The following is a 7058-nucleotide window of genomic DNA, read 5'->3' as shown; positions in this document are numbered from 1 at the left end:
TTTTAATTTAATCATGATGTGGTCATAACCTCAAGAGATGCAAAGTGTCACTACTTCCAGATTGGTGGAGTGATGGTTGACCTTCTGGAAGATTCTCCCATCTGCACACAGGATCTATGGAGCTCAGCCAGAATAACATTTGGATGCTTGGTCACCTCGCACCTAGGCCTTTCTTTACAGATGACTTACTTTTGTGGGGTGGCCAGCTCTAGGAAGAGTCCTGTTGTTCCAAACTTCTTCCATTAAAGAATTATGGAGGCCACTGTTCTCTTGGGAACTTTCAGAACAGTAGACTTTTTTTGTACCCTTCTCTAGATCTGTGCCTCCACATAATCCTGTCTCTGAGCTCCACAAATTTGTGGTAAAACCACATACAGTTTTAGCTACATAGCATAAGCCGCTATGAATGTCTGTCTGCTAAAACCTTTTATTACAATTGCTCATCATCTCTTAAGGCTCTTTTACAAAGGCCGATTCTTGTAAGCTAAAGTTGTACGAACGCTTCTTCCCGATACTTGACCTGTGTAAATGTGGTGGCAATTACCTGACAAATGAGCAAACCAGTTTAGCAGCTGATCCAATCATTTATGCACTGCAAAATATCTTTTGCCGGCAGTACAAAGCCATTTGTAAACAACAAAAAAAAGGAAGTGTGACCAGTGGCTCAACTCACCATGAACAATGGAATTGGTGCCCACTCCAAAGACACACCCAAAGTCCAAGAATTAAATATGTAAGATATATTGGAGGGCACTCAATATCTAGTGCTGCATGAACAACCCAAATGGCAGGGGATCAAATCTCATAAACATTTATTATATTTATTTTTATATATATATATATATATATATATATATATATATATATATATATATATATATATATATATATATATATATATATATATATATATATATATACACACACACACATACAGTACAGACCAAAAGTTTGGACACACCTTCTCAGTCAAAGAGTTTTCTTTATTTTCATAACTATGAAAATTGTAGATTCACACTGAAGGCATCAAAACTATGAATTAACACATGTGGAATTATATACATAACAAACAAGTGTGAAACAACTGAAAATGTCATATTCTAGGTTCTTCAAAGTAGCCACCTTTTGCTTTGATTACTGCTTTGCACACTCTTGGCATTCTCCTGATGAGCTTCAAGAGGTAGTCACCTGAAATGGTTTTCACTTCACAGGTGTGCCATGTCAGGTTTAATAAGTGGGACTTCTTGCCTTATAAATGGGGTTGGGACCATCAGTTGCGTTGTGGAGAAGTCAGGTGGATACACCGCTGATAGTCCTACTGAATAGACTGTTAGAATTTGTATTATGGCAAGAAAAAAGCAGCTAAGTAAAGAAAAACGAGTGGCCATCATTACTTTAAGAAATGAAGGTCAGTCAGTCCGAAAAATTGGGAAAACTTTGAAAGTGTCCCGAAGTGCAGTCACAAAAACCATCAAGCACTACAAAGAAACTGGATCACATGCGGACCGCCCCAGGAAAGGAAGACCAAGAGTCACCTCTGCTGCGGAGGATAAGTTCATCCGATTTACAAGCCTCAGAAATCTCAGGTTAACAGCAGCTCAGATTAGAGACCAGGTCAATGCCACACAGAGTTCTAGCAGCAGACACATCTCTAGAACAACTGTTAAGAGGAGACTGTGTGAATCAGGCCTTTGTGGTAGAATATCTGCTAGGAAACCACTGCTAAGGACAGGCAACAAGCAGAAGAGACTTGTTTGGGGGTAAAGAACACAAGGAATGGACATTAGACCAGTGGAAATCTGTGCTTTGGTCTGATGAGTCCAAATTTGAGATCTTTGGTTCCAACCACCGTGTCTTTGTGCGACGCAGAAAAGGTGAACGGATGGACTCTACATGCCTGGTGCCCACCGTGAAGCATGGAGGAGGAGGTGTGATGGTTGCTTTGCTGGTGACACTGTTGGGGATTTATTCAAAATTGAAGGCATACTGAACCAGCATGGCTACCACAGCATCTTGCAGCGGCATGCTATTCCATCCGGTTTGCGTTTAGTTGGACCATCATTTATTTTTCAACAGGACAATGACCCCAAACACACCTCCAGGCTGTGTAAGGGCTATTTGACCATGAAGGAGAGTGATGGGGACTCCCAGGCTATGAGCTGTGCGCTACGATTGGCCAGCGCTGCAGCAAGGGACAACCCTAATACAAAAACTCCGCCCAGTACAACAGAGGGAGCTACAGACACCGGAGCCTATACCGGGAGAACGGAGCGGCGCCCAGACATACTAGTAAATGCAGGGGGACCCCTGGGAGCCGCTCTGCCCACTGATATAGTTAGTTTTTAAACAAGTGAAAGGTCCTCTTTAAAAGAATCGTGTCACCGAGTCCCTGCCACGCTTCCTGCTCTGCGGCTCCCTGTCTCCCGACAAGTCCGTCGGGGGGGGGGGGGGGGGGCATTAGTATAGCATGTAGACGTGCTGAAGACGTGCGCGTTCACATTTTACAACATAGGCCGGCCGCTGGATAGGTTAGGATGTGGTGCGCAGGCGCGGCCCATGGATGCGGTCGGCGAGATGTGGCCGTATCCATGGGATACCAGCATAAACACAGGGGAATGAAAGGAGCATTTTTATGCCGAATGGTATGTTTTTTTTAATTACATGTATAATAACAAATGTTCAGTGGGGGGCAATGATTTAATGTAACCCTATTTAATGAAGTGGGAATACCCCTTTAATCTGTCTCCTAATTAAAGGGGTGTTAATACTATAACTTTTTCACTCTGACTGTTTATAGTGATATTGCTTTTGTAATCTCTGTATCATGGATTGTCTTTATCTATCGATTATGGAGATATTTATACACCAATCCTTAATTGTATTACATATTCCAAGGTGGCAGATATAGGCAAAAAGAATGAAATCAATTAGTATTCTTTTATTGCAATGTTCACATTCGCTACGTTACCAGTCTGAAGATCCGTGCTGTAGCTGCCGACTGGTGTGAGTGGCGTTCCACGTGATCGGGAGGCTGCAGCTTCGTGACGTTACGAGATTTGTAGGCGGGTTTGGTTGGAATTCTCCATGAAGGGTTAGCGCTTGAACATCGGTTTACCCAAAGTCCTCTGCAGTAGGTTTACGGAGTTAGAAACAAACGGATTTAAGCATTGATGGAGACCTTCATAGATACAGTTGTGTTGAAAATAATAGCAGTGTCTTTAAAAAAGTGAATAAAGCTCAAAATCATCTAATAGCTTTTATTTCCATACACACAAATGCATTGAGAACACTACACACTCTATTCCAAATCAAATCATGAAGAAAAATATATCAAATGTGTGTTGTTCCTCTAAAAAAAAAAATAGAAGAAAAGTGAATATTAGACTGTTCCAAAAAATAGCAGTGTCTGTATTCTTCTTTACAAACTCAAACATTCACTATATAAACTGAAAAATGTTTGAAGATTTTGCTTTCCTTTGAATCACTTAACTAATATTTAGTTGTATAACCAGTGTTTCTGAGAACTGCTGGACATCTGCGTTGCATGGTGTCAACCAATTTTCTGGCACATGTGAACAGGTATTGCAGCCCAGGATGATTGGACTACATTCCACAGTTCTTCTCTATTTCTTGATTTTTTTTCTCAGAAACTGCATTTTGTATGTCACCCACAAGTTTTCTATTGGATTAAGATCCGGGGATTGGGCTGGCCACTCCATAAGGTCAATCTTGTTGGTCTGGAACCAAGATGTTGCACGTTTACTGGTGTGTTTGGGGTTGTTGCTCTTGTTGGAACACCCATTTCAAGGGCATTTCTTCTTCAGCATAACCTCTTCAAGTATTCTGATGTATTCAAACTGATCCATGATCCCTGGTATGCGATAAATAGGCCCAACACCTTAGTATGAGAAACATCCCCATATCATGATGCTTCCGCCACCATGCTTCACTGTCTTCACAGTGTACTGTGGCTTGAATTCAGTGTTTGGCGGTCATCTGACAAACTGTCTCCAACCACTAGACCCAAAAAGAACAATCTTACTTTCATCAGACCACAAAATATAGCACCATTTCTTTTTAGGCCAGTCAATGTGCTCTTTGGACTTTGCGGAGGCTTCTTGCAGATAGCTTGGCTTCACATAGGCGTCTTCTAGGAGTCCTCACCATTTTGGCTATTCTTCTATCCATTCGAATGGTCGTTTTTCGCTTTCTTCCACGTCTTTCAGGTTTTGGTTGCCATTTTAAAGCATTTGCGATCATTTTAGCTGAGCAGCCTATCATTTTATGCACTTCTTCTTTATATGTTTTCCCCTCTCCAATAAACTTTTTAATCAAGGTACGCTGTTTTTCTGAACAATGTCTGGAACGACCCATTTTCCTCAATTTCAGACTGCTATTATTTTGAACACAACTGTACATCATGTTGTTCCTTTCACTGCTCTCATGATGCACCAAAATTGTATCGAATACAGACTTTGACATCAAATTTATTGCTGTATTATGATATGCTGAGATTGCCTCTATCTAGCAACCATTGCACCTTTGATGGACTGATAGTTCATCATCATTAACAGGTTGTTAGAAATATTAGCCAGGCAAACAGCTGCTACCCCCACTGGGGTTGAGGATATACAGTTGATTGATCTTTTTACTATACCAACCGAATGGGAGTAGAACATTATATATATATATATATATATATATATATATATATACAGTACAGACCAAAAGTTTGGACACACCTTCTCATTCAAAGAGTTTTCTTTATTTTCATGACTATTAACATTGTAGATTCACACTGAAGGCATCAAAACTATGAATTAACACATGTGGAATTATATACATAACAAAAAAGTGTGAAACAACTGGAAATATGCCATATTCTAGGTTCTTCAAAGTAGCCACCTTTTGCTTTAATTACTGCTTTGCACACTCTTGACATTCTCTTGATGAGCTTCAAGAGGTAGTCACCTGAAATGGTCTTCCAACAGTCTTGAAGGAGTTCCCAGAGATGCTTAGCACTTGTTGGCCCTTTTGCCTTCACTCTGCGGTCCAGCTCACCCCAAACCATCTCGATTGGGTTTAGGTCTGGTGACTGTGGAGGCCAGGTCATCTGGCGCAGCACCCCATCACTCTCCTTCATGGTCAAATAGCCTTTACACAGCCTGGATTCCGGATGGAATAGCATGCCGCTGCAAGATGCTGTGGTAGCCATGCTGGTTCAGTATGCCTTCAATTTTGAATAAATCCCCAACAGTGTCACCAGCAAAGCACCCCCACACCATCACACCTCCTCCTCCTTGCTTCACGTTGGGAACCAGGCATGTAGAGTCCATCTGTTCACCTTTTCTGCGTCGCACAAAGACACGGTGGTTGGAACCAAAGATCTCAAATTTGGAATCATCAGACCAAAGCACAGATTTCCACTGGTCTAATGTCCATTCCTTGTGTTCTTTAGCCCAAACAAGTCTCTTCTGCTTGTTGCCTGTCCTTAGCAGTGGTTTCCTAGCAGATATTCTACCATGAAAGCCTGATTCACACAGTCTCCTCTTAACAGTTGTTCTAGAGATGTGTCTGCTGCTAGAACTCTGTGTGGCATTGACCTGGTCTCTAATCTGAGCTGCTGTTAACCTGAGATTTCTGAGGCTGGTGACTCGGATGAACTTATCCTCCGCAGCAGAGGTGACTCTTGGTCTTCCTTTTCTGGGGCGGTCCGCATGTGAGCCAGTTTCTTTGTAGCGCTTGATGGTTATTTGACTGCACGTGGGGACACAAGTTTTCCCAATTTTTCGGACTGACTGACCTTCATTTCTTAAAGTAATGATGGCCACTTGTTTTTCTTAGCTGCTTTTTTCTTGCCATAATACAAATTCTAACAGTCTATTCAGTAGGACTATCAGCTGTGTATCGTTGTTTATTTATCCATCCAGAGAATTAAGGCCAACGTTAAAGTTTCGGTCTCATCCCGAGACCTTGTTCACGGCCTGAGTTAAAAGGAACGTCTGCTGTGGAGGATGACATGCCATCCTCCACAGCAGACGTTCCTTTTCACTCAGGCCCTGAACAAGGTCTCGGGATGAGACCGAAACATTAACGTTGGCCTTAATTCTCTGGATGGATAAATAAACAACTATTTACTTTCAACTCGAGTGCCGCGGTCTTATATATATTACATACTGACTGACATTACCGCTGAGCACCGGAATTCATTCACGGAGTGCCGTCCAAACCATTTCTGAATATCAGCTGTGTATCCACCTGACTTCTCCACAATGCAACTGATGGTTCCAACCCCATTTATAAGGCAAGAAATACCACTTATTAAACCTGACAGGGCACACCTGTGAAGTGAAAACCATTTCAGGTGACTACCTCTTGAAGCTCATCAAGAGAATGCCAAGAGTGTGCAAAGCAGTAATCAAAGCAAAAGGTGGCTACTTTGAAGAACCTAGAATATGACATATTTTCTGTTGTTTCACACGTTTGTTATGTATATAATTCCACATGTGTTACTTCATAGTTTTGATGCCTTCAGTGTGAATCTACAATTTTCATAGTTATGAAAATAAAGAAAACTCTTTGAATGAGAAGGTGTGGTCTGTACTGTGTATGTATGTATGTATGTGTGTATATATATATATATATATAATTAGTGGATACAAAAAGTCTACACAACCCTGTTAAAATGTCAGGTTTCTGTGCTGTAAAAAAATGAGACAAAGATAAATCATTTCAGAACTTTTTCCACCTTTAATATGACCTATAAACTGTACAACTCAATTGAAAAACAAACTGAAGTCTTTTAGGCGGAGGGAAGAAAACAAAAAAATATATAACGGGGGATGTAGCTGTGTTCAGAATTAAGCAATCACATTCAAAATCATGTTAAATAGAAGTCAGCATACACCTGCCTTCATTTAAAGTGCCTCTGATTAACCCCAAATAAAGTTCAGCTGCTCAAGTTGGTCTTTCCTGAAATTTTCTTAGTCGCATCCCACAGCAAAAGCCATGGTCCACAGAGAGCTTCCAAAGCATCAGAGGGATCTCATTGTTAAAAG

This window comes from Bufo gargarizans, chromosome 2 (assembly GCF_014858855.1).
Source record: "Bufo gargarizans isolate SCDJY-AF-19 chromosome 2, ASM1485885v1, whole genome shotgun sequence".
Taxonomy (NCBI): domain Eukaryota; kingdom Metazoa; phylum Chordata; class Amphibia; order Anura; family Bufonidae; genus Bufo; species Bufo gargarizans.
This window is presented reverse-complemented; position numbering follows the sequence as displayed.